This window comes from Triturus cristatus, chromosome 2_1 (genome assembly GCF_964204655.1).
Source record: "Triturus cristatus chromosome 2_1, aTriCri1.1, whole genome shotgun sequence".
NCBI lineage: Eukaryota > Metazoa > Chordata > Amphibia > Caudata > Salamandridae > Triturus > Triturus cristatus.
In genome coordinates, this window is record NC_140581.1 from 1,120,726,626 (window position 1) to 1,120,746,009 (window position 19,384).

General features: G+C 44.1%; 1 protein-coding gene across 2 annotated transcripts in view; it reads right to left on the reverse strand.

Moving 5' to 3' along the window:
- UBA6 (ubiquitin like modifier activating enzyme 6) overlaps window positions 1-19,384 on the reverse strand; it is a 658,681-nt gene that overhangs the window by 635,136 nt on the left and 4,161 nt on the right. Inside the window, exons 2-3 of one of the 2 annotated variants that reach the window (XM_085636515.1) lie at window positions 19,085-19,230; window positions 4,687-4,766 (exon numbers count right to left, since the gene is read on the reverse strand). The gene's annotated coding sequence lies outside the window, so the exon portion shown is untranslated. The remainder of the gene's footprint in view (window positions 1-4,686; window positions 4,767-19,084; window positions 19,231-19,384) is intronic. The other variant, XM_085636514.1, reaches the window with a different exon arrangement.

The following is a 19,384-nucleotide window of genomic DNA, read 5'->3' on the forward strand; positions in this document are numbered from 1 at the left end:
GAAATTGTATCAGAGAAACAAGGGCCACCCTACTCACAATGAACCAGGGCAGACTGGTTGCAGACAATGTAACAAGAAAAGTATACTCTAGAAACCAGATACTGATTGCACAAGATAACTTCATATTCAAAAAGACATAGCAGTTGTGCTCTGTGTCCCAAGAGAAAAAACTAAAACCACATAACATTAGTGACCGACTGCAATATACAACAAGACTTCTTAATACATGAAAACAACCTTAAAACAATATCTATATAATAGCCTCTGTATTATCTTTTGGAGAGGCAGGTAAAGGTTTATTTTAAATCTAAGCCTTTTTAAATACAAAGTTATCTTGTGCAAACAGTATCTGGTTTCTAGAGTATGCTTTTCTTATGACATCTTATTTCCAGTAACTAAATGTTATTATGCTTCTTTATGATTGATTATCCATACATTGCCCACAAGAACCATAGTGTCGAGTGAAATGGCAGCTCTACACTCTGCTGATTGGAGGGACCCTGAAGTCAAAGAAAATCTGTGAGGGGCAAACACAGGTTTCCGTTCTTTCCATACTTAAATCCTTAAACTGTGGCCATAAAAGAAAAGTATTCTGATGGAAATCAAAAAGAAATTGGTGGCCCACATTCTGCTGGTGCTCATGGGCTCCCAGTGAAGCACAAGGTGGAACATCTTAGAATGAGAAACATTTTCTCTAGGGCTAACTCAGTCAAAGCTTTCTTTGGAGTCTGGATGAATCACTATCCAAGTGGAGCAGAATATTGTCAGTGGTATTTTCAAGGAAGGTGGGTGGGAGTTTGTGAACCAGAGGGTGGTACACCCAGGGTGTCCTTTCCAAGGAAAAAGGACAGTTCGGATTGGAGTATCTTCAGCGGTCTCAGGTTGTGGATTTGTATGTTTGCTTGTCCTTTTGTCTCTCTGCTATCCTCTTTTCCAAAGCAGAACTCAATGAGACAGTAGTGTTTATTTAATGGTGTACTTAAATTTAGGAGCAATTGATTTAGAAACACATTTATAATTTTGTGTTCAGAGGATTTAGTGGAGCTGGAAATGTAAAAAGGTACAGTAATCTGGCCATTAACTATCTTATGTTATAATCAGTTAGGGAACAAGAGGAGTGGGCAGTCCAAGGATTCTATCCTGCTACACATGGATAATCGCAAAATCAAAACGGACTACTCAGACAGAAAAATATTTACCTAACCTTTTCACGGTTTAAACATGCTCAACGAAGAGGTGTGGATTCTTTAAAGAAATAGAGGCAAACCCTCACTCAACAACATGTTTCGTCATCGGGCTGCATCGCATCCGAACAACAGATTTGGTGGCGTGGTTGGGAACCTAAGTGTTAACTGTTATTGTAAGGAGGTATTGTGGAAATGCCTCATCTTTGTAGTGTTGGGATCAACAAGGGAATAAACTTCCCTTGTGATGACACAAAGTATCTTTATTAGATGGGATCTATGGAAATGTTAAAAACAGTCGAAGTAGGGATGTTGAGGATGCGTACTGGTCCCTCCATCTCCCTGGTTGTCATGTTTCATCCAGCTGTCTCTGACCTCATGTTCAGTCCACAGCTTTCCAAATTTGGAGGAACACAGCACCAGTGGGTACATGGGTTGGAGACCTTGATAAATGTGTCCTTATTTCCTCCATGGGGCCTGTCTATATACAGGGGCTCCTACAATATGAGCATCTCACAGGAGATGCAAGTATATGTGGTCTTGCATGATTGTGCACGTGAAGGGCCCACCGCCTCTATTGGCAATCCAATACATAGGGCTGTAGTCCGCTATCCTATAGGTAAGGATCCAATTCCTGAAGATAAGCATGGACATCGCATAAGGTCAGAGTAGAAGTTGTTAATAATATGAGGTTTTTTCTAATCGAGCTTTGCTCTTGTTGTCTATTAGGTCACTTTCGACCACTTGTTGGAAAACCGTGTCGTTAAAGACAGCTATTGAGCTATTGTTTAAAGTATTCAAACTCTGCATGGAGCCATAACAGATGTTGCAGGAACTCACTCACATTACATGCTAAAATGAATAAAACCTTTCAAGTTGAAATCTTTTTATTAGGCAAGCCAATGTAAACATGAGGAGAATCTTAAATACACTGTCTACCAACTAAAGCAAAGACAGCACTAGCTTCACCTCAAAGCTGGATACATAGCAACTGGAATTAGCTAACATGTCGGCAATAATCTCTGGAAAGCACCCAGAAAAGCTTTTAAGGGAGGAAACTGGAGAAGTGCAGAAAGAAAAAAAACGGGCACTGATCAGTACTTCAACTTGTAATGAAATCGGTTGGACTATAGCTAGCTGAAACATCATGGCAATCCCTAAATCAAATATTGATTCATACTTGAATTAAATAGTGCAATAAAATTCTAACATGGCCCACTGTTCTCATAGAGTGACTTAAAATCAAGAAAATGTGATTAAGATAGTAATCCACAAACACTTAAGCATTCTTTTCCTCAAATAAATAATAACAGCCACATAGCCAGGGATCGAGAAAGCAAATGCTCCCCCGATACAGCATGTTCTTAACCTGCCTGGCAACCATAAGGTGGAATTGGAACTATTAACAACTGTGGGGCATCATCTCCTTCTTGATGGCCACAGCTCTTGTTTCCTCATAAAGGTAATGTAACTCAAATCATAAAGAGCATGGAGGATATGAAGGTGTGTGATGGGGTCCCAGGTATGGATCATAGCATCCTGGAGCCTCACCCAGGTAAGCGAAAGAGTATTTTTTTTTTACTCTAAGAATCGACATGCTTATTCGGCTTGCAAACTTTCTGAACTCAGACATGTCTGTGCAAGGATACTCTAATGTTGATGGGTTAGGGTCCATTAAGATGGTGGTGGCCTCATACCATTTGCTCCGCTTTAGCCCTGAATTTCACTCAGCCTTGGCTGTGAGTGGAGAGCAGGGGATTGTTGCAGGGGTATGTCGTCGGCATAAGTACTGGTTCTTTCAGCCTCTGCAAGGGGTGACAGGCCCTTGGACCTTACAGTAAGGGAATTTGTTGGAGAGGTGGTCTATATCCACGGCCACAGTTTTGCTGTCTTATAACAATGGGCCCTAAAGAAAGCAGGCAATGTGAATCTAAAGGAAAATAGAGATTTCTTTAAACTTCAAGACCACTGCCCCTCAGAGATTCCTCTGAGGTGTGACTCAGAATCCTTTGAAAAGCCCTTGTGGCAAGAGGTAAAACTGAATTCTTTGAAAGCTTAGCTGGGTGATTCTCAGCAACCTGGGATGAATAATAAATAAATGAATGATGGACTTTTAGAACGTGTGGCTACTCCAAGGAGTGTCCCGGTGTTAGCAGGCATAGCTCAGGCATGCAACCCCACAGCAGAAAATGTATTTTCCACAGAAAAAAAACAGGTTTTAAAGTTTTTGGGAAAGTCTCCACCTCCCTAATCCGCCTCACTCGGCCTCCAGAGATAGGTGAGAGAATGTGTTCGATAAAATGTAAAAAGCTCGGAGCCACAAAATGTATACATCAGAAGCAATTGGAGTGGAGTATGGCAAATGTAACTGTACAAGCAATTCTTAAAAAGTGACTAAGGGCTTGATATACAAAGTCATATTGCTATTGCTAAGCCTGTGACTTACAAAAAGACAGGATCTGCAACCTCAAAATGGCTTTTTGTTATGTAATAAATACATTTTCCAAATGCGAACTAGTTAGCGAATTACAAAATGTGTTTAGAAACCCTTGACAAATTGCTTCTTGGAAGGGGTGTGTTACCAATGTTTTGCAGCAAAAATCTGGGTGAAAAACATTGACATTTTACTTGCATCTCAAAGTAGGTAACGAATTTGCAAAAGGGAAGTGAAGTTGACATCATTTAAAATGAGATTACAGACTTGGTAGTCTGCTGACCCCAAAAGGTCACCATCCCTGTGATTGCATTGAATCGTAGTGAGCCACAATGTACTACCTACCTCTTTAAATATTGATGAGGTAGGTCAGATTGCAACCCATTACGATTAGAAATTTTATGAACTGACCAGTTAGTACATAGGTTGGTTCACATAATTCCTTTCCATTCTCAAAAATGTCAGTGCAAAACATGCAACTGCTTTTTGTGAACAGAGATTTCGTACATTAGGGCCTATATGACCTTGCCGTTGAGTTACCCAGCAAGTGAAATTTCAACTGAAATCATAAAATATAGGAAAAAAATCCTCACACATTAAAAAAGAACTAAAAAGACATTAACTATTGGATCTCACCACCGTATTAGGTTCTTAATATACCAAGAGAGAAACAAGATGACTGTTAGTGGAGCATACCTGTCCAATGTAAGTCATAAAGCACTTCATGTCAGACCTCGAACAATTTTTTTCTGTGATTTGTAGCTCTGTTCAAATGTTTCCCACTCATGGATTAATTATTTTTTTCAAATTTAATTTTTAATCCTGGTATGACAGCTTTAGGTGTCTATTAGATCACATTAGGTTAATATATGGTGGCAATGGGTCTGCCACCCCCACCCCAGCTCTTGCTTGTTCATTAATTCACGAGTGATGCAAACTGAAAAACAAATTGAATTCTGGTTGCTTTCCTCAGTAAAGACAGATTTGGTGACTGATTTGGATATCTTCTGCTTAGGAAAAACGTATTACAATTGGAACATTTTATCGATTTTCAACTAAGACACTCACCAGCACAGAAGAAAATCGTAACTGCAAACTGTGTCTTCTTGGTCTAGTCTTTCCTTGAATTTGTCATCAACCAGTGTGCTCTGTGGAGGAAGAACAGGAGTTTGCTGATACACTACAATGAACAACTTGATATTTTTTTCTGCGATGTTCCCACGGTGAGGTTATTACCACAATATTAAGGAGCCCCATCTGAGCCTATGAATATGGATGTAAATGGCATTAGCCCCAGTTTTAGCACGAATTGAAATAAGCACTCGGGTGTACAATACATTTCTCCAGGGTCAGCACAAGCCAACAATGCCCTTTTATAACTGGTGGCAACTGCCAATGAGAACCCATGCGCAAAATTAAGAAATGACCATGTGAGAATATTCTTGCTCTTTATTTAGTATGCAAGTGTTCACCAAGGGGCCGATTCCGATCCGGGTCGGAAGGGCACCGGACGTGATCCGGCCGGAAAAACCACGAGCCGTACGCGTGTTTTCCGCCCGACTCGTCCAGCTGTACAACCACGATGCGAGCTACGTGAAAATCACCGACCGAGTCGTTTCCAGGTCCAAACCGCTCCATACGTCTCGGCCGTAAGCTAACCGTGGCGTGCAATGGATGCGATTTACGACCGAGCCAGTACGATGCACGCGTCGGACTGCCTGTGCGAGCCGGAGTGTCCGGCTCGCAAAACGTCCGGGTGGTTGCCTTTGGGGGGTCCACGTCGGACCCCCGGTCACCCGCAGCCCTACGACTCGGACACAGGGGGAGACCCAAGAGTCCCTCAACACAGGCATGTACGGTGCGGATGGCACCGACGCCTACCCACTGTAGGGGGCGCCCTTGCGCGAGACGTACCCATTCAGTCAATGGGAGCCCATGTACGCGTCGTACGACCGGCTCCCATTGACTTCTATGGGAGTCCGACCGAACCGAGTCCAGCAGCATACAGCCGCATCGAACTCACTCGGTCGGACTGCAGGACTCCGGCTCGGTCGGAAAACACTCCGGATCCGTCTCGGTCGGAGTGCTTTCCGACCCGGATCGGAATCGGCACCCAAGTGAACAAACACTTGAGACCTCAGCATAAATTGTGTTTGTTGCAACATTTTTTTAACATTTGGTAACACTGCTTGGTCGTAAACGAGCATGTAAGTCATAGATGTTTGTAACTATTCACCAAGTATAAAAAGATAACAGCAACATAAAGTTAATTTACATAGTTCCCCCACTGTTTGAAATTGTATCAATTTCCAAGTGCTTTTATGTTCCTTATATCACATATATTTCCTCATAGGTATCACCTCTGAATTGCGATAGATGAAAATGGAGGAAGGACGGGGAGTACAGACTACGACGGAATAAACTGTATTACTTTGTAGAAATGAATTGCTCTCTATGATACTGCTAAAGGTCGTCCTGGCACAGCATTCCCTTCCACTACACTTTGTAGGTCGACGTTAAAAGATACCAAGTCCCATTACCAACAGATTGCTCTCACTGCCAGCGCCATCAAAATTGTTTGCCTTTGGTGATAACCATATGAGTGTCTCTGGTCCCAGTCTTTGATGTCACTTGCTCTGCAAGCACCCATAGTCAAAAGCTTAGAGCAGTGCGAGTTTTATTCAGCAGCACGCCGTCGTTATTGCTAAGCAAACTGTTTAGCAAGAGTGGCATTTCAAACACGTTTAGCATGAGGATTAATACAATTTATCGCAAAGAGTACTTAATTTATTATTTTTTCTCGTGGTCATTGGGTGTTGACTCTAATTAACAGACAATTAGCCAATTTAATAGTTATGTCAGGTAAGATTAAAAGAGATGTCGGTGCAGTTTGAAAAAAGGCTAAATTGTAACAGGGCTGAAAGTTTACAAAAGGTTCCATAAATCTTTTGTGTCTCCATAACAGACCGATAATACAATTACTGTGCCCTTACCATAGCAGGCTACCTCTTAACTCTGCTTAGCTCTGAACCAAAGCCACTAGAACAGGTAGGTAGAAATAGAAAGTGGTGTAGTGGTACATGAAATCGCACCTCCTATTGGAATACATATTTAGTGGGTAAGTCTATTCTGTAGAGGGGTTATGTGGTTGGTGCTATAACAGATATTTTGACAGCCTACTACCAAAGGTGCCCAAGGCAAAAGATCAAAGGACGCACTGGACAATAAAGTTATACAAAAGATTTTAAAGCACTCATTATACAGTCGGATGAACAGTGAATTGATCCATTGATTATGGATTCCCAAAAATTCAATCCAATTTGGTTTATAATCCATAATTGACAAATGTATTGGGGCGAGACTTTCCTGCTGGCATGCCGACCATCTGAGGGAGAGAGACTCAGGAGTCGTTTCTCCTTGCTGTAGTTGGAGGTGAGCAGCAACGCTGACTCTTCGGGGGGGGGGGGGAGAGCCACTGCGGGACTTATCGATGCCACTGGGTACTGTATGTCCCACAATCCCCGTGCTGCAAATACCTGGGCCTAATTAAGACTCTATTTAAAGCACACAGTGCTCCCGCGCCTCGGGCCGCGCCAAGCCCGAGAAAAGGACGGGCCCGTCTGTGGCCAGGCCGGGCCCACGTTCTGGGTCTTTTGCTCTAGTATTTTGATCATTACACTTGGCATCATGGGAAAGAGGAAAATTGTTCAGAGGGACCTAGGGGTGAGGTGACAACCACTTTATATGCATTTAGTGGCGCCTCTCCTTAGAAGAGGTAAGCAATGGCCTATCTCTGCCCTACAGTTTTCCGATTCCAATAACCGATTGAGGACATAGCAGGGGGTGGGTTGACCCAGGATCGTATGCTTCCCCTTCAAGTTTAAGTGCCGTCTGCAGCCCCCCTTGCAAGTCTTCCTTAACTGTAGAGCCTACATTTTCTTTTTTCACTTAAATCACAGCTGAGTATATTTGAAGTTAAAAAAGAAAACTAATTTATCTCACAGTCTATATGTACTCATGGTTATCCAAAATGGATATGAGAGAAAATGCATAAAAACTGCTTGCTTGTAAGGGTTTGACTAGCATACGATACCAACCAGTAACTGTACAATATTTGTCTAATGAAATTTAATAATAAGATTAATTTTCAATTTGATAATCTTAAATTTAATTTTGGAATAACTATAAAGAGATAAAGGAATAGTGAGTCAAATGCATGAATGCTTGGTTACAAAATACTGGTCAAAAATACATGCTGCAAACAGCGATTAGCAGTTTTGACACCAGTAAAGATTCTGACGAACCGAACTATGTACTAATAAATCAGTTCTTAAACATACAGGAAAAACTGTGTAATCCACGACTATTCAGTGATCGTGAATTATAGATATTTGAAGAGTTCTAATCCGTTAGTTTCACTAATATAAGTTTGCCAAAAATACACATAGAAGGGCGAAACCCTCCTGGAAAACCCATAATAACAAGGAATAGATCCCTCACAGGATGATTATCAGAATACATAGATGTACATTTAGCGCCATTGGTTTAAACTTTGCCTTAATACTTGCTAGTCACAATGGATGTGGACGCTAGTTGAGATGGCTTCTGCAGTGTTATGCTATAACTATTTCTATTATGAAAACTATAGGATATGGTCTCCCACCACAAACTCATCACAAGGCTGCACAATGTAGGCATCAAAAGAACCGCTCTCAGATGGATCACATCTTTTCTACCAGGAAGAACGCAAAAAGTCTGCCTTCCCACTTCACCTCCAACCCCAAAGAAATCATCTGTGGGGTACCCCAAGGATCAATCACAAACGAGGGACTGAGGGCTTTTTAGGCAGGTCCAGCATACATGCCCTAACAATAACGGAGATACAAAAGGTATGCTGTTCCTAATATCGAGACAAGGAAAAACTGGTTTTATGTGGTCATGAAGTGTAGGAGGAATATAGGGCCCTCACACACCCGGCAAGGTGTCATGCTTCATCATATGGGCTGCTCCTCGTCAGGTCGGCGCTGCAATACCTGACGGGCTCCCTATGAGGGGCTCTTTGGCGGAGATCTTTGTTTCCAAATGCCATTAGGTGCCGTGGGGTCTAATTAGTGTAGATGAAAGTGTGCAGGTGTATAACCTGAAAGAAATTTTAAAACAGGTAAGGGAGTACCAGCGAAGACTATTTTGATCAATGGGTCTCCCACCCTGATTGAAAGAAACCAAGGCGCATGTCTGAGATTATGTCTCAGGTAGGGCGCTCTATTGTGCGGACAACGTTTCTCGCCTGGTAGCGAATCGTCAGGACTTAATAAAATAAAATCCCGGCACAAGAGGGTAGATCTGTCGGCCTTTTACGGACTTTGCAAAACCACACAAGGAAATTCCCTGTGAGATACCTGCCGGGTATCGATGAAGTAGATAGCATATGACCAACCCTAGTTGGGTTTATCTATCGGGTACTACACATAGCATGTGTTAGGTTGGTTTAAAAGGGTAGATCACAACATACAACCACCCACACGTAGATAGATTTGAGTTTCAAATACTGCTGTGAGGAATGCAAATGTTGTGATTTTACTATGGATAAAATAAACTGAGTTCATAAATGGTGTCAATAAGAAAAGATGTCAAATAAGAGCTTTCATGAAATATAACAAAATCTGTTGAGCATATGTAATCACTTGCATTCAGTATGCTTACATATGTGGGATCCAAGCTTTGGGGAACAGTTACCCATGTAACCTATTGTCTGCTCACTCTTCTGAACTACAAGAGAACTATGCATTGAGAAAGCCAATGCGTCTCGCCTTTGGGATCTTTTGACTTTGCTAACAGGTTTTAACCATGCTGCACAGTAGCATTACAAAAGAATAAAGACACAGCGATACAGAGACGTGGAGGAGAGGAAGCAACACGGAGCCGAAACAACACGAGAGGGCAGAAAAGCACACTGCAAGGCAAAGCAACACTGAGACTGAGGGTGGGGGAGCTGAGAATCATACAGCGGGACACAGCAACACGGAGACGTGGGCACAGAACCGCACAAGGGAGACAGCTGGAAAACACAAGCACTCAGATTGCTGAACTAAAATGACAAATATAGCATTAAAAAAATGTGCAGCGTAAGGACACATGCTCATGGGGAGGGACAAACTCAAGACAAGGAAGTAAAGCTCACAGAAGCCATCAAATAAGCAGTAAGCGAATAAGAGTGACAATGAGGCCAACCAATGGGTGGAACTAACAAAAGGTCTTGCAACAGACAGCACACGCGCTGTCTTGGAAGAGACCTAAGGAGGACATTAAAAATGTATGTTTTGAAAGCAATGATCACGCTAAAAGCACAAAGAACAGGAGGAGATAGCAGGGCTCGTGCTTCTGTACAGATTAAAAAAATTCAAGTAGGCCAAGTGCTGTTGGCTATAGAAATATGACCGATTCAAACTGTCACAAATGACTTGGAGCCACTGGTCACATATGCATGAACAGCATGTTGTTATTGTTCCTGGAACAGTTTATCCAATACCAGTTAGGGACATTCACAAACAGCAAGATATTATCTGTGTGTGATTTTAGATCAAATCGGCTTGAAAGTCCGCGTGTGCCCGGACCCATACAGTATCCTGTAATGCGTGTTTTAAATTAATACACTTTAATTACCTGCACATCGTGTCTAGGACCCTGGCGAGACTGTGCCGCATTGACCCGGATCGCAATGATGCTTGACCTAGATGTGGTGTAGAGGGAGAGGACTTTCTGCACTTAGCCTGGTGGTGCCCTGAGGGGCTCGGATTCTGGACGCTAGTGGTGGAGCAGGTGAGGAGAGGAACCGGCATTCGGATTGAGACCACCCCACTGTACTGCCTACTGGGGCAGGTCTCTAGGCCTAAAAAACGCAAGATGGCCTACAAACTGCTGCAATTACTCCTGGCTCTAGCGAGACGTAGGATCGCAATAGTGTGGATGGGCAGATGCTCCCCTTTGATGACTGACTGGTTGAGAGATGTGCGAGAATGGTCGACTGCTGAGAAAATACACATGAAGGCTAATAGGAGGGACGAGAAGCTGGTTGAGGATCTCATGATATGGACAGAGCTCTGTAGGGACCTCCTAATAACAGAGAGGGCTGAGAGCGAACAGAACGACTCAGAGGTGAGCAGCAGAGGGACAGAACAGGATTAGTGGGGCACGCCCCAAGGAGAACACCCCCAGGCATCTAGTTCTGAAATGATTTACTAATGCAATTTGACTGCCCTGTGGTATTTTTCTCTATTGTGTGAACTGCTGTTGTTTCCTCACTGACCGCTCGCTGGTAAATGTGCACTCACTGTGTTATTGTTGCAAAACAAAAATAAAGGTTATTAAAAAATTAATTAATTAACCACTCGGCTCCATAATATGGACAGCATTGCACAGCTGGCAGCAAGGCATGGCCAAAGGTATGAATAAAAGGACGTGGTACTACTCGAGGTGCTGTTCAGAGAAGAACCACTGAGTGCATGTGTCATGTCTGCACTGCTCCCCCCTGCGCAAGCCGTAAGCACACTGGGGACAAGGATCCAGGGCCCGCACGTGTATTGGCACAGCCCAATCCTCCAACACAAACGTCTGATCACATGAGTCACAAGCCTCTGCCTCCCGATAAGGATGCACTCTTGCAAACGAGTGGGCCATTTGAGCTGGACCTGCCTTCGCCAACTTAGGGCAAACAAAGCAAAACCAAAGGGGATGATGGACGGAGTGTTAAACATTGCAAGCACTCACCCCCAGTCAACTGATATGAGTTTTAATCCATCATCATTCTTTAGCTCATTCCGCCACCCTAGTTCAGACATGGCCATATTCAAATCAGTCTGATCCTGTGACTCATGAGAACAGTCCAGCCCGAACTGCCAAGCCATGTCTTCCCTGGACCGGAAACAAGCATCCTGGGACCGGTTTCTGGCTAATCAGCCGTCATTAGCCAGGCTAGCTTGAATCCAGTGGCAAAGTGGGCAAGGGACCCAAGTCTGGGCATACCCTGCCAACTTAGGGCGAACAAAGCAAAAACAAAGGGGATGATGGACGGAGTAATGAACATTGCAAGCACTCACCCCCAGTCAACTGATCTGGGTTTAATCCATCATCATTCTTTAGCTCACTTCGCCACCCTAGTTCAGACATGGCCATATGCAAATCAGTCTGACCCTGTGCCTCATGGGAACAGTCCAGCCCGAACTACCAAGCCATGTCTTCCCTGGAGTGGAAACAAGCACGAGTATTGGCGCAGCCCGATCCTCCACCTCAAACGTCTGCTCACAGGAGTCACAAGCCTCTGCTTCCCGATAAGGATGCACTCTTTCAAACCAGTGGGCCATTTGAGCTGGACCTGCCTTTGCCATGCAACAGAGCACTCGGTGTACTCTTCTGCCTCCAGCTAAATTGCCAATAGGTGCCCCGACTACCTCTTTGAATGCACAGCAAATCCGTCAGGGTTCTCAGATTTCCACCAGAGCACCACCTGGTGACGGGTGTTTACCACTGCACCCTTCTCGATAAGGCCTAGCTTGCAACCAATCTCCATGATATGTCCTCCAGACCTTATGGGCCTTCTGTTCCAAACGATTCGCAACAAAAGTATAGACCCTACTCTTCTGACAAGTAGCAGACACACCTGGGGAACCTACGCCTGACAGTAACAACACTGCACATGAACTGCACCAAGTAAGGTAAAACAAGCATTTGGTGAACTGCTCACTGAGTCTATAGGCATATGTGTCACGACCACAATCAATTCAAGTTGCACACAGGCATGATTCCAGATGAACAAATACAAATCAATGTAATGCCATACGACCTGCAAGGTGCTCCAGTGGGTAGAATGCTTACAGCTGTGCTAGGGAGAGCAGGCGTATCGGCACACTCCACTGTTGGAGTCCTGCACCATTCGGTGAGCTCACAGATCCTGCCACAGTGGCTTCCCAATGCAAAACGTGGTTCAGTAGACTGAGCAATTACTTTTGTGCCACACATAAAGTTGCTACCACAGCGAAGAATTTTTACGGTTAAACTTTGCAGGGAAAGGGGTGTTCAAACTGGAACCTCCCAGACAATAGAAGTGATGATGACTATGATACTGAGTGATGGCTCTTAAAGTGCATTTCTATCCGCAAACAAATCCATACCATGAAAGGTTCAAACTACACCAAGTGACTGTTTTTAAGAATGTCTGCACAAAATGCCCAGCATATGTACCAACAACGACCCAAAGAAAGAAGTGCTTGGTCAAATAATAAAAGGGTTTAGGTCAGTTGTGCTGTGACTGTTCATCCTACGAGAGACCAGCATTAAGCTAGAGGACATGCTGGTGCTCGCTTGCTCCCATGAGCTATCAGAGACACTAGGACTGAGTAAATGGAGGTAGCACTCTCAAGGGTGTCAGTGAAAGCAGACCCAGACCCCTGCAGAGAGTCAAGGAGGAGGAGGAGGAGGTGGATGTGATCCAAAAGAAGGGAGCATCATGAACAAAGTCCTTGCAGATCAAAGCGTTAATAGACACTGGAGCATCCGTAAACTTGATGAAGCATGAACAATTCCAGGCCTTGAAACTTTGCCCAAAACTACACCCCGCCAAAACCAATATCTAATCATATAAAGGAGCATCGCCATTGCCCGTAGCATGAAACTTGGAGGACAAAGTGAAACTTAAAGCTGGAAAACCAATGGCAAAGTTATGTCACAACAGGAAGGGGGTGGAAACTTGCTGAACGGCCACACAACAGAAGACTTTGGATTACTTTTGTGTGACAAATATATGACAGCCAGACCAAAAGTATCCTCAGAGACTTTGAACATATTTTTCATGTCCTGGGGTGTTTTAAAGGCCACACTGTAAAGCTACACTTTGACACCACTGTCAAACCTGTTGCACTGCAGTACCAGCAAGTGCCATTGAACGTACATTCTCAAATGGAACATGAGTGGGACCGACTTGAAGCTATGGATATAGTAATCTAGGTGGTGTCCAGCTCAACTCCGTGGGTGTCCCCCATGATCATTGCTCCTAAGCAAGCTGGACCTGTATGCTTGTGCACAGACTTGAGACTCCCTAACTCAGCCATTAAACATGAATGGTATATCACACCAACCATGGAAAACATAATCACAGACCTTACCGCAGCAGAGTGGTTTTCCAAGGGTGGTGTTAATGAAAGAGACTATCAACTTCTTTTTAATCCTGAAGACCAATTCATCAGCAAGTTTTCAAACATCCTAGGGAACCTAAGATATAGGAAGAAAAACTTTGGCATCTTATTGCATCAGAAGTTTTATAGAATGCATAAAGGGGACCATGACAGGGTTAGAAGGCGTACTCCAGATAAGCAATAATAACCTAATTTATTCTGGAAACCATCGAAGAACACCAACGACATGTGAAAGCCACCTTGAGCCTCCACTCAGAAAGGCATTTGCATGCTGCCCCATGAGATAGGAGCAGCCAATGGGCCCCCTTCCAAGGGAACGAATTTAAGGACTACCCTGCCAATCTCAGCATTAGTTACAACAAAATAAAACCCCGACAGCTTCATGTGAACGTTTCATGCAGATGATAAAGAAGGATACGAATAGGAATTGACGATGGGGAGGATCATGAATGGGACCACCACAATTTCCTAAGAACGTATAGAAACACGCCCCACAGCGACACAAAATGAGGCACAGCTACCCTGCTTTTTGAGCGAACTCTAAAATCCGTCATTCCGGTAGCACCCTCAATCAATCAGGTTACTTGTAAACAGTGGTCGAAGTGGGCGGGATCGGCAGGGAAAGGCATGCCCCTACTTCCTAAATTTCATAGAGTCCGTTCCCCAACTTTCTTATTTTAATCATGCTTCTGGGACAGCAGAAATTGCCAACGACGATAGTTAAGGCTCGGCTTTTGGGGACGGGCAGAACAGGCAGAGAAGCAAAAGGACTCTGTCTTTTCCTTCCTGCCCAGAGAAGGCAGGGGCAGTGTCCAGTACTCCTGCCGCTGGCAGCTGCCCCCCCCCCCTCTTTGTTCTCCCTCTTCCTGTCTCGCTCCTTCTCATTTAGTAAAAACAGAGACTTCAAGAAACAGGTATTACCTTCTCTTTCCTCTTTTCGTTTATTTGCTTCCCTCTGAAATGGAACCAAAAAAGAGAAACACTTTTGCTGGAAACATCGTCTTTTTCTGATATTTTTCAATTTCTAAGTGCAGCCTCGGGTGGAGAGAAATAAAACATTCAAAATATGAAAAATATCTAACTAAAGCAAGACTGAGTGGTTGCAAGGTGGCCAGATTGATTTATTCACACCTAAACACATTAACACCACTTTACAGTGTTTGCCAGTGAAGTGCTACTTTTGTTTTCTGGTCTCTCTTTGAACAACATTGCTTTCCCTGGGTGGGAAAGTGCGCCATTCCTGGAGGTACTAAAATACCTGCTTGATGGGTGAATTGGAAAACAAAATGTGTACTACTGCTGCGTGTTTATGGATGTGGGCTTTTTAGGTCTCCCCTAGCGACGCAGCGCATGCGCTGCTTGCCTTGGCGAGATCTATTGTTGTCGACTTCGTTGCCGAAGGGGGACAGGATATGTCGACGCGTAGAAAGGACAGCAGTCGTGCACGCGTATGGCGCCGTCAGCAGAACTCGGAGGACAGGAGATGTGCACGCGTACGGCTCGCGGCACGTTAACTCACCTCCTCCTTGCTTGCTCGCACGCGTACAGCAGTGTTAGCATAACTCAGAGGACATGAGATGTGCACGCGTCTTGTGATACGTCCTGCTCGCTCGCTCGCTGCCGCTCCTTGTGTTTCTCTCTGACCACCTTTCTGTCTCTCATCATGCTCATATATATATATTTTTTTTTAAACAAATTGTATTTGGTGTTTCAAATGCAATCTCGTCATCGGCCGCAACATTGCTGATGACATCATTTTGAGATGTCATGCATACTTAATGAGGATAGCAGTATACAAGAATGGGGCGTTCACTGAACGCACGCTCAGTATTCGCTCGATCTGCCAATAACAAAACAAATTGCACTGTATTGGAAGTGGCGATTGGGAAGGGTGTGCAGTGGGCTTTCCGATTGGCATCTAGTGGGTTTGACCTCGGCTGTAGCCAGGTGTGGTCAGAATATTGGAGTTGGGTGGGTGGGTTTGGCGTTGCAGTCTGTGGGGCCGGTCTTGGCATAGGGGCGTCTTGCAACGGAGAGTCACAGGCGGGCATTCTGGGCCAGAGGGCTCAAACGTGGGGGTGCAGATAGTGGTAACCACCAGTGGGACCTAGCGCCTCTCCGCGGTTTGGGAAGCACTGACTCGCTGTAGGAACCGGACACGAGCTAGGGAGGCAGAGTCCGGCTACTGCGTCCAGCGGAGCGGCGTCGACTGAGACTCCACCGGACAATGCCAGGCTGCCGGCGGCTACGGTAAGTCGGACTGCACTGGTGGTACTAGAAAAGACCGATTTTAGTGTGCTCATGCTGTCTTTAGCGCAGAGCTCTTGCAAAAGTGATCCTGTACAACAAGAGCCACAGAATCTGGCATCATGTGTGTCACTCTCCCTTGATCTGTTGTTACAGCGCAACGCACGGCATGACTTTAACCCCTGGTGCTCCAGTTCTGGGAGCTGGTGGCCGGCCAGCACCCCGGCATCAACGTGTGGAGAGATTTTTTTTCTGGTTCGCTTATAACAGTGACTTATGATTTTTACCATGTAGGAGCGCTTGTGTAACTGTGTCACTGCTTCCTGATGCTTGTTGCAGGACCAAATGTTCGTCGTTGCATTTGTGGCACTTTCTGTCTACTAGTTTGATTTAATGCTAAAAAAAAAGGCCTTTTTGTCCAAGCTGAAGTGTCATGCCATATTCCTAGATCGAATTGGCTGTGGATGCAATTGGGGATGTTAAACACTAGTTTCTGTGGAATTCTATGGCTATCGTACTTAATCGATATGACTGGCTGCAATAAAAAACTGGCAAGATTTAAACAGGGACAAAACAATTAGTGAGGGTGACCGTATGGAGAAGGCTGTGGTATCCGCACCTCTGCGTTGGCCGCTCACAGTGGAGTCACAGCCGTTCTACATCAATTATGACTATTGATGACCACATGACGCCAAGTCACCAGACACAACTTTTCCAGTGCTGGAATTTGATTTAATATCTCAGTCTATTAAGGGAGTTATAGTCTTGGTTCATTTTAATTAAGACAAGTGCACCAAAACGCCGGCGAAGCAATATTCCATTTCAGCCGGTCTTGAATGGCTTTTATTTCAGCACACTATCTGGTGTGGAAGCTACTTCCAGAAGAGATTTTATCAGTAAATATTTCGCTAGAACTCTTCATATTACTTGCATGTAAAACATACAAACACAAAAAAAATTACTTTCAATTTATAGTGAAATGCTTCTGTGTTGTGCCCTCGTTTCACCTGTCCTCATTTGGGCGTAAACTGGGGTATGTATCTGATTTGGGATTCTTATATTTCCAGGAATTCAATCAATCAACCAATTTCAAACTTTATTCGGACGCTTTTTAGCAACCATAAAAGTAAGTCACAGTACAAAGACACATTGAAAAAGTTCAGAATACATCAAGTGCAAAGACGCAATCGGTTATCAGAGCATTGACCTATGGGCTGGTACGGCAGTCTTTAAACAAGCCTTTGCAATGCAATAGGTCTCGCATTTATGCAAGTTGGAGCTATTGACATTGAAAATAACAATGCCTTTTATTTTTGTTTTCCTTTTAAAAACCCAAATAAAAGGCATTGTTATTTCAAATGCCAATAGCTTAAACTTGTGTAACTGCGAGACCAATTGCATTGCAAATGCTTGTTAAACCATACTGCTTACATTTTGTAAGGGTACAAGCAATGGGCATTGAAACGGGTCCCTTTGGGCACTGTACTCATGGCCTTAACTTTTCAGGCAAAACCCTCACTAATTTCTGAATAATAAGTGTAAAAAGAAAAAGGTAACCATGTTGTTCCTGCTTACATTTCACATGCCTTACTTAATCTTGCATTCCCTATGAGTGTTTACTTTTTCTAGGATGTTGTTAATTTCTTTTTAGGCAGCATATTGCTCTTATGTAGTGCATAATTTGAATTGAGTCACATCCAGGTGGTTATAGCAAGTCATTGAATTAAAAGTTTCTCTCAGTGGGGCAGTATGGTGTTCAGTGGGGGAGAGGATGTGGCACTATGGTCAGAGCTGCTGAATTTGGAACTGAGGAACCAGGTTCAGCCTTCATGACCAGTCCACTAGACCACTCCCCCTGAGGGAGCACATTCCCATGCTAGACCTTAGAAGGCCCCGCAAGATCTTAAAAGCCCTGGTGTCTTAGCACCAGCAGGTGAAAACTAGCAGTGGAAAGTGTGAGTTAACATTGAAGGCCTGTCCGCCACAATTCATTCTGAAGGTCACCTCCAGTCTTGCAGGCAGGCCTTTGAAGCAGCACACCATAGAGTAACAGTGACTCTGAGCAAGACTTTTCCCCCCGGTCGACTCGTCGACTGGGCAGAAAAGCGGCAGACGGTCTTCCCGTCCGCCCCATCATAATATGGCTGGGGAAATGGGAGGCGGGCGGGGGATATAGTTGGGCGGATGGCCACCGCCAAGGGGGCGGTGGCAATATGCCCAACATTGTAATAGACCCCCAGGTGTTAAGACAGGTTGGATTTTTTGCAAATTTCTCCTTCATGGTTAGAGTTCATTTTACGAGGAGTAAGAGTAAATTATGCCATTTTGTAATTTGAACACTATCTCGCCCGCTAATATGAGTACTGCAGTGGCCACATAACGAAACAAACACAACAAAAGAAATAACTTAAGTGCTTTAGTCAAAAACTGTTTTCACTGACAAATGCTATACGGTTGTGACTACTAAATCACAAAATAGTTCCACGGTACCAGGGAAAAGTGTAAGACTGACTACACCATAGTGTTCGCCTTTGAAAACATTAATCCTTTAAAATAATTATTTATATATAATGAAGCCCACATTGCAATAAAAGAAATCTCGGGCCTCGTAAAGTGTAGTTGCGTATAGAAGTGGGTCATTTATGGAAAGTAGCAGTCCAAAATACACTCCATTAAGAAAAGATGATGTGGATCACACTAAAGCGTGAAACAACAGCTGAGTAAGGAAACTGTAAAATTAATTAGTGTTATTTCAGAATGCCGGCTGGGAAAAGGCAGCCACTGTGGGGTTGTTAAGCTCAAAGGCACCATACACAGAGTTCACATTTGCCGGCTCCAAGACCCCGAGCCTCTGACTCGCTCTCTGAATTTAGCCATGTCACTTGACCTTCGAGCAGGCCGACAGTATGCTGGGTAAGTATGTTATTACAAACAACCATCCTGATATCCTCATTAGTTCTAGCTGGCCTGAGAGCCCACAACTGCAGAGCATATTGCCTGGAACTGCACAGGAAAGGCACAATGGCCATTACCTCAAGGGTGTGCTTTGGGGCACTACAACGGAAAGGAAACCCCTCGTCTACAGTTTGCTGCAGTGCCTCTTGAACGGAGACAGGTGAGATGCGGGAACTTTTTCCATTGATGTTCGCCCAGCAACATCCCGGTGACCGTGTGTGTCCTGAAATAAACAGAAGCACTATGCACAATGACAAGCCAGAAGCTTTGCAAGACAATATGCTTCACAGAGGAACATTTACGAGAGATGCCAGCTCTACTTCGAAAGCAACTCAGTTTAAGTTCAGGAGAGAATAGACTGAGCTCCAGCTTCAACT